Below are 16,821 nucleotides of genomic sequence, written 5' to 3'. Positions count from 1 at the left end.
GACAGAAGGGAGGGGATACAGGGGTAAAGTTCAAACGCAATTAAGCGAAAGCAGTTTTGGCTCTCTGTGAAGTTCCCAGAAGACAACCTAATTAATTTACGAGCCTCGAGACAAAGTTCAAAAGAAATCCAATCATTTATTAGGACCGACATTCTGGCGTGGACTCCTGTGGAGCCAAAACTGCTTTCGCTTAATTGCGTTTGAACTTTACCCCTGTATCCCCTCCCTTCTCTCCTGCGTCATAACTCATATTCTCCAACTAGGCTGTAGACATGAGATCCGACTCCGGCCGAAGGCATGCATGGAATTCCCCCTTCCATGCCAGCCTGATAATAGTCATGGCAACGCTTTAGAAGTTGATACAGTTCTCCTAAGAGGCCGCCATCTTGATTCCCGGTTCTGCGCATGCACAGAACAATTTTAATTGGACAAATGTAACTTTTTACTTTTTAAAAACATTTCGCGCATGCACAGGCCTATTTTTGCGCAAATGCGCGCACTGAGCCGACAGTAATGCTGGGAGCAACCCACCACTGATTCAGTGGTGTGATCCTGTGGGTTTAACCTTCTACGTTACTTCTGGAAAGTAACACTGCTGAGGGCGTGGCAATCCACTCTGCCGCACAAATCAGCTGCAAGGATATAAGTAAGGAAAGTGCAGCGGTGAGGGAAGCACACCTGATCACCCAAGCGAACCGGTTCACTCCCAGCTGATCGTCGGAACTACCAGTTCATCCAAACTGGTCCGAACCGGCTGAATCCCACCCCTGCATACATTCAATGGAAATTGTGACAATGCATCTTCCAAAATGGAGGCTCTTTATAGCAGAAGGCTATACAGATAGTCCTCGACTTACAACCGTCCATTTGGTGACCGTTCAAAGTTACGTCGTCAGTGAAAAAAAATGACTCATGACCGTTTTTCACAGTTACAACCTCCGTAGCGTTCCCTGTGATCAAAATTCAGATGCTTGGCAACTGGTTCGCACTTACGACCGTTGCTGTGTCTCAAAGTCATGGGATCCCCTCTTGCAACTTTCTGACAAGCAAAGTCAATGGGGAAGCCCGATTCACTGAACAGCCATGTTGCTAGCTTAACAACATCAGTGAGTCACTTAATAACTGTGGCAAGAAAGGTTGTAAAATGAGGCAATGCTCACTTAACAAATGTCTCATTTAACAACAGAAATTTGGGGCTCAATTATGGTCATAAGTCAAGGACTACACCAGTAATGATTTCCTCCTATCTTTGCTACCTGTTCGGAACTGGGAGCATGTGTGCAGGGGGCTTCTGCGCATGCACGGAGCTTCTGCAAATGCACAGAACCTTCTGCATATGCGCAGAGCATTCCTGATGATGTCTGGGTGGGTGGGTGGGGCCTCCTACCGCTGCTGCTACCGGTTCTCCTGAAGCAGGGCGAACCGGCAGAAAACCACGTTTGGACTACACAGAGAATGCTTTCGTAGGTTCCTAAGTTCAGGTGAGAATATGGAGGTGTTCTGTCCTGTGATTCTAATGAATATGCAGGCACAGGCTTGGCTGTCTGCCTCGACTAATTACGGAGATAAAGCCACCCCTTGGCTAGGAGCCTAGAACGCTATCTTCAAGAAACCAAGATTAGATTTACGGAATGCCTTCTCAACGGCTAGTAAAGTGGACTGTTGTTTCCTGCAAAGATTCCCCTCCCATCGCTCCACCTATAAACTCTTGGGGGGGGGGACACAACCATAGCCAGCTGTCCTTATTTCCTTCTATGACGTCTTCTCCACAGCTGCTCCCTTCTCCTCTCAGCTCTAAGCGCACGGACGTCAGGGACAACCTCCCTCTGTTCCTTCTCACTGCTCCCTGACTCAGGGATACCACTTGGTGGCCAACAGGCCTCTCTAATCCCTGCTCTGACTCCAAACACCCTCCAGAGTCTTCCTCATCCTCCAGAGCAGTCCCATAATGGTCATTGAGTCCACCAACAGCTCAGCCGGCCGCTGCTGGGCCACAACAGGAGATATGTGGAATGAGGGTGCTAATAAATTTGCATTTGACAGGACATGAGGATTGTCGCTATAAAAGCAAAAGGCAGATGCGTCGTTAATCACAGGCTGATTTATCCGTTAAGTGAGGTTACCCTCTCTCCTCCTTTGAGTGATCATGCAATATTGAATAAGCTTCCCATATGTTTCTAAAACATATGCCTTTATAACCATTGCTTTGCACATTTTAACTCACTTTTCTAATTCCAGTGTGAGAAGTGAGGATGGTATTTACAGAGCTGGATCAATATGCCAAAGGAATCCAACTCTGAAGCTTTAATTCATTCAAAACGTTCTGTGAATCCACCGTTTTAGAAAGATAGCCACTGTAAAATGTTGGGTTTCGGAGTTTTACTATGCCTTGAAGCTGATGGGATGAGCTTGTTTAAATCGTGCCCAGTCTATCACTGCATGTAATGAAAATAAAATTACTCCAGGGAAAAAGGTCCAATAGAATCTGAAGATGGTAGCATTGAAGAAAAAGAAAAAAAACCCTTAAAATCAGATATAGGTGAAGAAGGAGGAGCCTGTCGCTTTCCATTGGTTATTAAATTCTGCTCTCGGTATTTTGTCTTATTGTCGGGGGCTGTTCGTTGAAATTTAAGGATATCTGGACTACAAATACACTATCTTTGCCATGTGTAAGTCAAAAGTCTATAAACCTACTTGGAATTTTGATAAACTACAAAGGTTCTAAAATGACCATCAAGATGAGATGTCAAGTTAAACAGACAAAGCCAAGTTTAAAAAAAAAACAAAAAACTCTAGGGAATTTCTAGAAGCCTGCCATTGTAAAAGATTAGCCATCACAGACACAAAGACATAAACAGTATCTACACATGAAGGAAAAAGAGACAATCAACAAGCCAAAAAAGAACAAAAAAGACCAATCAGCACCCAGATGTGTATAGATGAACTTCAAGATTTAACATCAGACCAATAATTAGAAGTAAACAATAACAATCAAGGTACTTCCAAAAAAAACAATACTTCCAATAAAACAATAAACCTCTAAGACACTCCCGACCAAAACTGATGAGAGCAAGCCACTAGAACAGGGGTCACCAACCTTTCGGACCTCAGGGACCGCTACATTCATAATTTTAAATCCTGTGAACCAGTAATATGAATTAGTGACGGGATGGGGTCCTTCAGGCACTTAGCTTGGCCGCCTGTTAGCAGAGAGAAGCGCCTGAAGGCAACAGTAGGTTTGCTGTCCATTGCAGCTAGGAATCTCAAATACGATCAAGAATGAATGTTTGTCTTATAGCCAGTCTGGGCGCCAGATCAGCCCTGCCAAAGTTTCGTGTACCGCTCACCGAAGCGCCTGGACTCCTAGGGAGGGAGGGAAGAGCTGGAACTACTAAACAGGCAGCCAAGCTAAGTGCCTGAAGGACCTCATACCATCACTGAGCGGGAGTAATTGCTTCAACCGGCTGTATCCAGTTTGAGCATCCCTGATTTAGTGCACTATTTTTTAAAAATGCAAAAATGCAAAGATTTTTCTGCGGACCACCAAAATTTTCTCGTAGACCACTAATGGTCACTGCTGCACTAGAATATAAATGGAGCGCAAACCTACTCCTTACTAGCACTGATGATGTTACCTAGTGAAGAAGAGTGGGGAAAGACGAGGCTTGACACAAAGAGGAACGTCCAACTCTATTTTATTCACAAGAAGCAATGACAAGTAATACAGGAGAGAAAACTCCGTTCCTTAGCCTGACAGCTATTTATACGAAGAGCTGTCAGGCCGAAGGACCAATCAGGAAAGCGGAACAGCCCGCCTTCAGCCATGCTGCGCCTGATTGGCTAAGGCGCAGCATGGCTGTTGCTGGCTGACAACAGAGGGAATCCCCGGTCGTATGTCGGGGAGGAAAGGAATATAACACTCCTTCCCCCCCAGCGAGGACGCATGCGTGACAGCGGAGCATGCGTAGTCGCTAAGATAGGCTGGACGGCGACGGACACGCCCAGAACGCCTCAGAACTGGGCAGATCGCCGGAGGAGGAGGTGGTGTCCGTGGGAGCTCCTCCCTGAAGGGAGTGGAGCTCCGGGCGCCATCTTGAAGGCCTATCTCAGACGGAGGAGGAGGCGGAGACTCAGGGACAGGTAGGCAGGGCCGGGGTGGCGCGGCCGCTGGCGGGCTTGAGACAGGGAATTTTGAAAAACAACTAGGGAAAGGCTGGCCTGATTGAGGGAAGGCCAATTTCGGTTGCAATGGTGGAGCTGGTAGCCCAACGGGGGCTGGAACGATGGAGGGCTGTGGAGGGCGGAAGGCGCCTGGAACAGTCTCTGCCGAAACTTCTTGTGGCATGGGCAACTGCCACGGCGGGGAAATTGGGTGCGGCGCCAACCCCAGGGCCTCGGGTGGCCATGTCGAGGCCGACCCTGCGGGGTTGTTGTGTGGATCCGAAGGTTCGCGACGCCTTAATTGATCCACGTGGCGGCGCCAGTCTGCACCGTCGGCGGTCCGGACCCTGTAAGAGCAGGGGCCGGTTACAAAAGTGACGGTGGCAGGCACCCACTTAAAATCCCCGGAGAAGGCCCTTGCCCATACTGAATCGCCCTCACGGAAGGAACGGGGAGGGGGTCCCAGGTTGCTCGGCTGTGCCTCAGCATAGGTTGGGTGCAACCTATCTAAGGTGGTCCGCAAGCGCCGGCCCATCAGCAGCTCAGCAGGGGTTTTCCCTGTCAGTGGACACGGGGTGGAATGCTGAACCAGTAGGTAAGCAGCCACCCTCGTGGGCCAGTCGCCCTTGTCCATTCGTCCAAGGGCGTCCTTGGCCGAGCGGACAGCGCGTTCCGCCCGGCCATTGCTGGCCGGATGATAGGGAGCGACTGGGGCGTGCCGGATGCCCTGGGAGGCCAGGAACTCCTGGAACGCGGTGGACGCGAACTGAGGCCCATTGTCTGACACAACGACGTCTGGCAAGCCATGGGTGGCAAACAGGCGCGTTAGTGCTCGGACAGTGGCCTCCGCTGTGGTGGAGGACATGAGGATGAGCTCCACCCAGCGCGAGTAGGCGTCCACCACGATCAGGAAAACCTGGCCCCGGAAGGGCCCAGCAAAATCCAGATGCAGGCGTGACCATGGGCCGCGAGGAATCTCCCACTCCCGCGGCGGGGCCGCCGGAGGCGCTGGACGGGAGACCTGGCAGGTGGAGCACCTGGCAACCCAGGTAGCTATCTCGTCGTCCAGACGGGGCCACCAGACATAGCTGCGCGCCAAAGCCTTCATGCGCGCTATGCCAGGGTGCCCCTCATGGAGGCGAGACAGCACCTGGTCACGCAGGGAGGGAGGAATGATCACCCTGTCCCCCCACAGGAGGCACCCACTGTGCAGGGACAGCTCCAACTGCCTAGCCTTGTAGGGGCGGTGGTCGTCAGACACCGGCCCCCCAGGCCACCCCCGCAGAACCCAGGTCATCACCTGTGAGAGGGTGGGGTCGGCCAGAGACGCTGCCGCCACATCGCCCGCAGAGAGCGGCAAGGCGAGGTCTGCAATGGCCAAAACAGACAGGCAAGGCACTGTCTGAGGGTTGGACACGGGCAAGGGGCAGCGGCTGAGGGCATCAGCGTGCCCCAGCTGCTTGCCAGGGCGGTAGACCAGGGCATACGAGTATGCCGCTAGGAACTCCACCCAACGGGTCATCCGGGGTGACAGAATGGGAGGGGTCGGACGGTCACCGGCCAGAAGCCCAAGGAGCGGCTTGTGGTCAGTGAAGAGCGTGAAATGCCGTCCGTAAAGATACTCGTGGAACTTTTTAACCCCGGACACGGCAGCCAGAGCCTCCTTGTCAATCTGGCTGTAGTTCCTCTCCGCTGGAGAGAGTGTCCGGGAATAAAAAGCTATGGGGGCTTCTGAGCCGTTGGGAAGGACGTGGCTCAGGACAGCCCCCAAACCCACGGGGGAGGCGTCACACGCTAGAGTCAGGGGCATCCTGTCACTATATTGGACTAGGACTGCCTCTGACGTCAGCATGTCTTTGACAGCCGCGAACGCATGCGCTTCGCGGCTGCCCCAGCGCCAGGCTGCCGATCGGTCGAGCAACCGATGCAGCGGCTCGGCTAGTGACGCCTTGTGTGGCAAAAATGGCGCGTAGAAATTTAAAAGCCCCAAGAACGACTGCAGCTCCACCTTAGAGGTGGGGGTGGGGGCGTTCTTGATGGCTGCGACTTTTGCAGGGGTGGGGTGGATTCCGTGGGCATCAATGGAGAAGCCGAGGAAATCCACTTTAGGCACAGCAAATGAACATTTGCTGCGCTTTAATTTGAGACCCGCGCCCCTAAAACGGTCGAGGACCTTCCCCAGTACTTCGAGGAGTCCTGAGCGGCTAGATGCAGCAATCAGGACATCGTCGAAATAGGGTACTACGCCAGGGAGCCCATGGAGCAAACGCTCCATGAGGCTCTGGAAGATCCCCGGGGCCACGGAAACGCCAAATTGAAGGCGGCGGCAACGGAAAGCCCCTCGGTGGGTGACGATAGTCTGCGCAGCCGCCGCTTCGTCATCCACCGGGAGCTGCTGGTAGGCCTGCGCCATATCCAGTTTCGTAAAAATACAGCCCTGCCCCAGGGAGTGGAGCAGGTGCTGTACGACAGGGACTGGATAGGGGTTTGCCTGAAGGGCCAAATTGATGGTGGATTTAAAATCGGCGCAGAGGCGTATGGAACCGTCGGCCTTCACAGGGACCACTATTGGGGTCTCCCAACGCGAGTAGTCAACAGGCTCCAATACGCCCTGCGCCAACAAGCGGTCAATCTCCTCATCAACTTTGGCCCTTAAGGCAAAAGGCACCCTGCGGGCCTTCAGCCTAATGGGAGCAACCTGGGGATCTAAGTTAAGAGAGATGGGGGTGCCCTTGTATAGTCCCAGCTGGCCGTCAAAGACGTCCGCGTAGGCGGAGATGACGGCAGCTACGTCAGGGGGCGTGTCTGAGATGGAGTGCACCCCCTGCACGGAGAGACCAAGGGCGGGGAACCAATCTAGCCCTAGCAATGCGGGGAGGGGCTTCTCAACCACTAGGATTGGCAGGCAACCCGAAAACCCCCCATATTCAACCCTGACTGTATGGCAGCCTAGGGTTGGGATAAGTGACCCCTGATAGTCCCTTAAGGCCACGGGGCTAGCAGACAACTGGCGTTTAAGGACGCCAGGGCAAAGTTTCTGAAAGTCTGCCCAGGCAATCAAGGAGCGGGACGAGCCGGAGTCCACCTCCATTACGCAAGGCGCGCCCTCAATGAGGACTGACGCCTTGATTCTGTCCGCACCTGCGGAGGCCTGGTAGATCGCCTCAGCAGGGGCAGCTGCTGGGCCTGGCTCCACGGTGTAACAGCTGGCCTTCGAGCGCGGCTGGCGGCGGGGCTGCTGCTGCGGTCCGGCTGTCATCTGCTGGCCTGTGGCCCCCTGGGAAGGCGGCGGTGGTAGCACAGCTCGGCAAACTTGGGCCAGGTGCCCTTTTTTCGAACACCGGCGGCAGATGGATGCCCGGAATGGGCAGGCTGACCGGTCGTGGCTGCCCCCGCAGCCAAGGCAGGCTGTCACAGTCTGGCGCGGAGGTCGCGGATTGCGGCGTCTCTGCAGTTCTGCCAGGCGAGCCACAAGTTCTTCCTCTTCCTCAGCCGGGCTCGGAATGGGCACCAGCTGGTCAATGAGGCAGGTCTGCGCTGGGGAAGGGTGAAACGGGTGGCGGTCCATCTCAGCGACGGATTGCTCCGACAACTCCGCCGCCCGTGCATCAGCGACCGCCTCTGACAGGGTGATTTCTGGCCGAGCCAGGAGACGCCTCCTCAGCCGTCGGTCCCTGATGCCGCTGACGAATTGTTCAACCAGATTGTCCTCCAAGTCAGGGAACTCGCAGGGTATGGCTGTGGTCCGCAAGGACTGGAGGAACTGGCTGACGTCTTCGTGCGGCTTCTGGACGCACTGACGGAAAGCGTACCGCCTGGTGATCTTCGATGGGGTCGGGGCGTAATGTCCCTTCAGCTTGGCCATCAGCGTGTCCCAGTCGAGGTCGTGGACTGGCACAGGGGCTGCCAACGCCCGGGCGGCGTTGAACATCGGGGTTCCGCAGCTACTGAGGAAGAAGCTGCACTTCTCCTCCATCGGAATACCCCGTTTTCCGTTGGCTCGCAGGAAGCACTCAAAACGCTCCAAAAACCCCGTCCATCCTTCTCCGTCGGTGCCGAAGGGAGCGAACGGGGGAAGTGAAGACATAGCGGCTTGGAGTTGTGCGGCTCGGGGAGCTAAACTCAAGCGGCTGTGTAAAAGAGGTCGGGTTCCGTCAGGGTCGTCGCCTCAGCAGAATCCCACCTTCGTCGCCAGTGAAGAAGAGTGGGGAAAGACGAGGCTTGACACAAAGAGGAACGTCCAACTCTATTTTATTCACAAGAAGCAATGACAAGTAATACAGGAGAGAAAACTCCGTTCCTTAGCCTGACAGCTATTTATACGAAGAGCTGTCAGGCCGAAGGACCAATCAGGAAAGCGGAACAGCCCGCCTTCAGCCATGCTGCGCCTGATTGGCTAAGGCGCAGCATGGCTGTTGCTGGCTGACAACAGAGGGAATCCCCGGTCGTATGTCGGGGAGGAAAGGAATATAACACCTAGTTTGGGTAATGAATGTCTACAAGAAAATAACCAAGCTCAGAGAGCACCAAGAACCCTTCATGTCACGTTAACTTTTCCCTGGTAGAGGATTTATTTGGTGATGAAGATTGCTTTTGTCGTTCTTTCCCCAAGAAATGCTACTATTGAACAATTTCTAATTCTAATTTTACCCTGTTTGTAACTCGTTCCTTTTCTAATTGTTTATCATGTTTGAGATCAAACGATTCCACAGTATGTTAATTTTATCATATATATTTTTTTACTCTGCCTAGGCAAAATAGAAAGGGCTGATAGTTCGCTGAAAGAATAACAAATCAATAATCCAACCCTCTATACACAAGAGAAGAGTCTAGACCTAAGAAAATCTTAGTAACTTGCACCAATGAACTGATCCACTTACTCATTTTTTTTTCATTTTCCAGACTGATGTGCAAAAATGGTCAGCCAACTTTATTATTTCAAAGATTTCTGCAGGACCTTGGAGTGGGAATTATGGGTTCTGAAGTCCAGCCCATTGGGAGGAAACCAGTTTGAGGACATCTCAGTTAGTAGAGGCATTATTTTTTCCCTGTGGCCAGAATCCACAAGTCTAATAAAATACAAGATAGATAAAGGTAAAGGTTCCCCTCGCACATATGTGCTAGTCATTTCCAGCTGTAGGGGGCGATGCTCATTTCCGTTTCAAAGGCAATGAGCCAGTGCTGTCCGAAGACGTCTCCATGGTCATGTGGCCGGCATGACTAAATGCTGAAGGTGCACAGAGCGCTGTTACCTTCCCAACAAAGGTGGTTCCTATTTTTCTACTTGCATTTTTTACGTGCTTTCGAACCAGAGGTGTGTTCCTACCTATTTGGTCCGATTCGGCTGAATAGGTAGTAACTCCGGTGGACACGTGACTGTACTAGTTCTATGATTGGAAGCGCCATCTTGATTTTCTGTTCTGCACATGCACAGACCAATCTTCATTTTAAAAATGTAATTTTTATTCATTTTTGTAATGTTGTGCCCATGCGTAGATCGTTTTAAATGATGATTATTATTTTTTTACTACCGAAGCGATAGTAATGGCGGCCGGAACCCAATCCTGTTTCGAATTGCTGGGTTGGCAGAAGCTGGGTCAACTAACGGGAGCTCAGCTCACTCCGTTACGCCGTGCTAGGGATTTGAACCACCGAACTGCCGAACTTTCTGATCGACAAGCTCAGCGTCTTAGCCACTGAGCCACCTAGTAAAATACAAGATACATCTCACAAACTTGAAATCCTCCCTCCCTCAAGTAATTATCAGTAGCTTGCAGGAAAGACGGATGATGTGATCCGGTGGAAGGCTGTTTGGTGTACACCGTTGTTCATGGAGGAACGCACAGGGCAGTGGCTGAGTGGATTATTCCTTGTCCTTCTAAACTTGACAGCTTCATGGATTAAGCTACATCGCAAAGTTTTGATGCTCTCTAGTGCTCCTGGCTAGACTTCTTCTGCAGAAGTAACCAGGGATGACAGGCCTCTCAGATTCCTTATTCCGGTGGACAATTAACACCTCCTTCAGTCAAATGCTTCTCACATATTAGTACTACTCAATCAACATAACTGAATGTGGAAAGGGGAAGAGACAAGGGCAGGAAATCGGCACACTGGGCTGGTGTACTCTTACTGGCACATTCATTACAGTTGTACTTTTCAGCTCAGCTGGAGAAAATTACGCAAATGTCTTTAACCTCCCTTTTCTTTTAGTCTGATGGTGAATCTGCCACTGGTTCTCTTTTTTCTGGAAGGTCAAAATGTTGTGTGGTAAAAGGTTTTTTTTTGGGGGGGGTTGCATGGAAAGGGGGGGAAAGAAAGGGGGAAAGAAAGGGGAGGTCGTGCTGGAAGAAATGTCCATCTGGGTTTAGTTCCAAGTGGGGAGAAAGACACTGGAAACCTGAAGGCTGCTTGGAAAAATGGTTTAATGGTGGACAGGACCACATGGTTTGAGGTCATGGGGGGGAAAGGGCAGAGATGCGGAGAGTGCCTGGGTTTTATGCCCTCTCTGGGGTTTTGAATTTGAGCATGTATTCTGATTGGTTGTCAGACTCCCATGGGGCCATGCAGCGGTAACTTCGTAGGGTTGTCTGCATCCCAGACTTGGTTGAGTCTTGCTGGGTGATGATGTAATGAAGGGGCTTTGGACAGGGGTGAAATCCTACCGGTTAGGACCATTCGGGAGCACCTGTAGCAGACATTCGGCCTGGGTCACCGAACCGGTACAGACTGCTGGCTGGCCATGCCCCTGAACTGGTCCCACGGTCACCACTCGCTTGCCCTGCCCTGCCCAGTCTCTGCTTTCCACCATCCCAGCCTGCCTCCCCTACACCCTTTGCTGTGGCCCATAGCCCTGCCATGCTTGCCTGCCTTCCACATGGCCTTCCCGGTGTCCCCATGGCCAGCTTGTGAAGGAAGGCAAGCGGAAGGCAAGTGAAGTGAATTTCACTTCATCACATTTTACAAGTTGGCCATGCCCACCCGATCACAATACACCAAGCCGCTCCCACCAAGCCATGCCCACAGAACCTGTAGGGAACAATTTTAGATTTCACCACTGGCTTTGGGCAATTCCTATTATTGCTCTGCTTGAAGGAGGTAGATCTTTGTCATGTAGAATAGACTGGCCCAGGCCTTAATGGCCCATTAACAAATGTGGGGGCAGGGGGGGCGAGTTTCTGCCTCTCTTTTAAGGGAAATATTCTGCCCTTTTAAAATTTCCTAAAATATTTCATTTTTCTAGGAGAGAGGTGGATGCTAACTTCCTACCAAGCAATAGAGATGCGGAATGTTTGCAGAATATGTACCAGCAAGGTAACCTATTCTTGTGCTTTAATAATGTGTGGATTAAAGCATACTTCAGCAGTCTAACAAATAAATTAGTTAGGGTTGAGGAATCATGAGTCTATAAGAAAGGGAGAGAGAGAAAGGGAGAAGGTCTGGCAAACGGCACGCAACCAAATAGTTCATTGCAGGTGGCTTTTTGTACTACTTCCTCTTTTTACTTTCTCACAGCCTACTTAGCATGCCACCCCTAAGAACAGAGCATCTACTGGATTGGTGTACAGCAGAGGAGGTATTCCCTTACTTTCTCTACCCGATCGCAAATGTGAACATGCACGTCCACATCCCATCCACTCATGTGCTTGGCCTTTTGCATATGTGCTTTGACCGCACGGGCAGCTTGGAATGGTTCCCACGGCCTTTTTTTGTCTGTGTGCTTTTGTTTTGTTCTGACTTCCTCATCTGTTCTTCTGCTTAATATTTCCTGGTGGTCTCCCCTCCAAATTCTAATTAGGTCCAACCTGCTTGCCTATTGGAGATCTGTCAAAGTTAACTTAACGCTGCCATCTGCTGGAAATTACAGGTCAATAACAAACTTTAGATCACTCGTTTCCCAACCTTGGCTATTTTATAATGTTACCACATTCAAACACAAACAATTGCGCCATTCGCTATTTATCCCGGGGTTGGGCAGAGAAATTCTGTATTTTTCCTAACAGTCCTCACTCAGTTTGATGAATGGAAGTTGGCTTTGAAATTTCTTTGAGGGTGGGGGAGGAAGAATTTGGGGGAAATTTCCAAAGTGTGGTGGCGGCTTAATCATAGAAAATGTGCTTGAGCAGCTTCACCCACAGTAGTCATATTGTCACCAGCCTACCCTTGAAAAAATCCTGGAGAATATCTCATTCACAAATGTAAGGTAGGCTTTCAAAATGCCACTGGACTCCAGCTATCCTACAAGCCTCCCACATACCGTATTTTTGAGAGTACAAGACGCACCTTTTTCCCCCCAAAAAAGAGGATGAAAATCTGGGTGTGTCTTATACACTGAATACAGCATTTTTAGCCTCCCCAAACCCCGCCCCCTTTGCAAAAATGGCCATGCATAGCCTTTAGGATGCTTCCAGAGTGCTCCAGGGGGCTGGGGAGGGCAAAAATGAGCGGAAAACCGGCTGCTTTTTGCTCATTCCCCCCCCCCCCAGCCTGCAGGAGCACTCTATAAGCCTCCTAAAGGCTATGCATGCCCTTTTTTTGACAAAAACCAGGCCCGTTTTTGTGAAAAAACGGGCTGTTGTGGGGTGGTCTGCAGAGTGCAAAAACTTTTTTAAAAAATTTGCTTCTTCAAAATCTTGCGTCTTATACTCCAAAAAATACGGTAGTTTTTTCCAAGGGTTTTCTTATTGTCTGAGAAGGAAACATTTTCACCCCAAAACAGAAATGCAACATTAAAGACAAGACAACACAGGTACAAATCAGTCATGTAAAAAACCCCAACTTGTGTTTCAATGACAACTCTATATGCTCCCAATTAGCCAGTTTCACCAAAGTGCAGGTAGTCCTTGACTTACGACCACAATTCAGCCCAAAATTTCTATTGCTAAACGAGACGTTTGTTAAGTGAGTTTTGCCCCATTTTACGACCTTTCTTGCCTACTTTTTAAGGGAATCACATGCAGTTAGCAATATGATTGTTCAATGAATCTGGCTTCCCCATTGACTTTGTTTGTCAGAAGGTTGCGAAATGTAATCACACAACCCTGGGACATTGCAACCATCATAAATAGGAGTCAGTTGCCAAGCGTCTGAAATTTTTGATGCATGGGGATGCTGCAGGATGCTGCAAGTGGGGGAAAGAGTCAGAGGTCACTTTTTTCAGCACCGTTGTAACTTTCAACGGTTACCAAACAAATCGTTGTAAGTCAAGGCCTTGTGCAGACTTCATACCTGTGTTTGAAGATAGGTTGAATGAACTCTTCAGAAAAGAAGACAAAGGAAAAATATGGCAGCATCCAGATACATTAAAGGATGTGATAAAGAAGATGGCAAGGACTACTATTACGAAAAGGTGGACGGGGAATAAAGCAGTAAAAAATAGCAAGTATTTAAGCTGTTGTTTTACTTAAATATGAGGAAAACCCTTCTGAATTGTCTAGAACCATGATGGCGAACCTATGGCAGCCGTGCCACAGGTGGCACGCGGAGCCATTTGTTAGGGCGCGCAAGGTGTTGCTCTGTCAGCTCCAATGCACATGTGCTCACTGGCCTGCTGACTTCACCCTTCTTTTAAAGCTGTTTTTCACCCTGCAGCCTCCGGAAGGCGAAAAACAACCCAACGTGCAAATCAGAAGTTCAGGAACGGACTTCCAGTTTTCCCGTAGGGCCGTTTTTCACCCTCCGTAGCCTTCAGGAGGCTTTCTGAAGCCGCCGAAGGGCCGCCAGGCGGGGGGTGGCAGGTGAGGCTGTTTTTGCCCTCCCCAGGCTCCTAGAAAGCCTCTGGAGCCTGGGGAGGGTGAAAAATGGGTCCATTGTGTGCCAAAAATGGGGGGTGGGCGGGCGTAGGTCTCACCCGCGTAGCATTATGAGTGTGGGCATATCTGCGCATGATCCCCCCCCTGTGCCCCTCACGCTTTTGGCACGCGATGGGAAAAATGTTTGCCATCACTGGTCTAGAACCATGATGGCAAACCCATGGCCCTGTCGCCAGCTGCTCTTCTGGTTTCCATTGCACACATGTGGGCTGGCAAGCTGTTTTTTACCAGTTCTGGAACACTGGAAAATGGCCTAAAACGGCCTGAAAAATGCCCATAAAACGAACAGGAGCATGCCGGCCAGCTGGACTTTAGGTTTCCAATGCTTCCGCCGCACACACATGCACGTTCAATCACACACGTTCCGGTTTGGGCATTTGATGCCGAAAAGTACACCATCACTGGACAAGAATAATTTATTTATGAAGACCATGGGTTCTCTCAAAAGTAAGGTTCTACATTTAGGCAAGAAAAACGGAATGCGCAGGTACAGTATAGGTGGTACCTTGCTCAACAGTAGTAACTGTGAAAGGGATCTTGGAGTCCCAGTGGACAACCATTTAAATAAGAGCCAGCAGTGTGCAGCAGCTGCCAAAAAAGCCAACACAGTTCTAGGCTGCATCAACAGAGGGATAGAATCAAGATCACGTGAAGTGTTAATACCACTTTATAAGGCCCTGGTAAGGCCACACTTGGAATACGGCATTCAGTTCTGGTCGCCACGATGTAAAAAAGATGTGGAGACTCTAGAAAGAGTGCAGAGAAGAGCAACAAAGATGATTAGGGGACTGGAGACTAAAACATATGAAGAATGGTTGCAGGAACTGGGTATGTCTAGCTTAAGAGAAAGAAGGACTAGGGGAAACATGATAGCAGTCTTCCGATATCTCAGGGGTTGCCACAAAGAAGAGGGAGTCAAACTATTTTCCAAGGCACCTGAGGGTAGAACAAGAAGCAATGGGTGGAAACTAATCAAGGAGAGAAGCAACTTAGAACTGAGGAGAAATTTCCTGACAGTTAGAACAATTAATCAGTGGAACAACTTGCCTGTGAAGTCTTTAAGAAGATGTTGGATAACCATGTGTCTGAAATGATATAGGGTATCCTGTCTAGGCAGGGGGTTGGACTAGAAGACCCCCAAGGTCCCTTCCAACTCTGTTGTTCTATTCTATTCATCTCTGGAAGGTTTTTTTTTGTCTGGATAGCTACCTCTGGAGAATAGTTCATCTGGTTTTCCTACCCATTGCAGAGGGTTAGACTAAGTCAGGCATCTCCAAAGTTGGCAACTTTTAAGACTAGTGGACTTCAGCTCCCAGAATTCTCCATCTAGCATGGCTGGGTGAGGAAATCTGGGAGTTAAGGTCCACAAGTCTTAACGTTGCCAGCTTTGGAGCCCTCTGGACGAGGTGATGCTCATGACCCCTTCTCAGCTTGTTAATTCTATGGTTCTCTTCAGTAAATTGGCCTACAAATTTATTTTCTCCTGAAAACAACCTAGGTATAAATAGGAAACTTTTAAAAATGCAGATGGAACCATACCATCACGTAGCAGAGGAAAATCACTGCCACACTCACATACGTTTCCCTGATAAAAAGATTGTACAGCTGGGTAAACACGTGCCAGCTGAATTGTCAGAATACATGAAAACACTTCAAAAGAGTTCATGAAAACCTTGACATTTTGTTTCCCAAAGAGAAGTCTTGTTTCGTAAAGATTCACCTCTCATCCCACTAGTCATTTATCTCACGGCATCTCGAAAACCTAATCTCACCTTCAACAGAAAATACTCTCTTCCTTTAAGAAAAAAAAAGTACACGATTTGTCATCTGAACTGCATTGCAGAGATTTTGGAGATTTCATTGAAAAGAACTGATTGGGTGCCGATATGGAAGACGGGGAGTGTTTCACGGTTTTCCCAAACTTTTGCCATTCTAATTGGAGGAACGATCAGAAAAAAACCAATCACCGGGACGTTCAAATTGTTTTGAGACTTTTTCGTGCAGGTGTGTTGCTTTGGAATAAGAATATGCTAAGGCAGGGGCTGAAAAAAATGACAAGTCTTTTTTTAATATAAGACATTTAGGACAGAAGATTTTATAGATTTCCCCCCTTCCCTGCAGTTGAGATGTCAACTTTTAACTTTCAGAAAAGACAAACGCCAAGAAGCGCCAACTACTCAATTTCTTTCATCAAAATGTAGATCCCCTTAGGGAAAGCTTTAAGCTCCGACTGCAACTTCTCCACAATTGCACGAGAAAGAAACGGCGGTACCCACAAGCGAGGGAATTCTGACCGGCTGGAAGATCATATTCTTTGGCTGGCATTCCATCACTTGAAGCGAATGCTATTTTAATGCCACTTACCCTGTTCCTAGCAGCTGAACTGATCCACGCCGGTGTTAATTCCAAACCCAGAGCCTTCACTCTTTCCGAAGATGAAAAAGCAGAACGAAAAAGAAAAGAAAAAAACACCCTTCTCCAGAAGGCAAGTGAACATTCAAATCAAAGTGAAGGTCCCTGTAACTCTGGTTTCAAAAAGGAAATGCGGACAGGCTAAATAAAGCCGCCACTGTTGTGAAAAGTTGCTTGGTTCGTCTTGCTTCTTCCTGTTGAATGCTAACACCAAACGTCAACGCTCAACGTTGAGCCCCAGCTGTACTTGAATGAGGAGTGAGGCTTAGAAGCCACAGCTGAGGCGGGGCCCAAAATGTGTTAACATACAGCATGACAGGCTAGTAAGTGGGCAAGGCCAACCTTCACCCACCCCCTCCAGGAGGTTTCGGGTTTCACCCAGCAACTGGTAGCTTTGCAGCCAGCTCTGTTGGTTCTGCTTGACGGGAGTCCCTTCTTA

At 49.6% G+C, this 16,821-nt stretch overlaps 1 protein-coding gene across 1 annotated transcript in view; it reads right to left on the bottom strand.

Annotated features, from left to right (window-relative positions):
- ARHGAP24 (Rho GTPase activating protein 24) overlaps positions 1 to 16,612 on the bottom strand; it is a 446,035-nt gene extending 429,423 nt beyond the window's left edge. Inside the window, exon 1 of the mRNA XM_081959210.1 lies at positions 16,335 to 16,612. The gene's annotated coding sequence lies outside the window, so the exon portion shown is untranslated. The remainder of the gene's footprint in view (positions 1 to 16,334) is intronic.
- Positions 16,613 to 16,821: the final 209 nt, after the last annotated feature.

This window comes from Natrix helvetica, assembly GCF_964273705.1.
Source record: "Natrix helvetica genome assembly, chromosome: 7".
Lineage (NCBI taxonomy): Eukaryota > Metazoa > Chordata > Lepidosauria > Squamata > Natricidae > Natrix > Natrix helvetica.
This window is presented reverse-complemented; position numbering and strand designations above follow the sequence as displayed.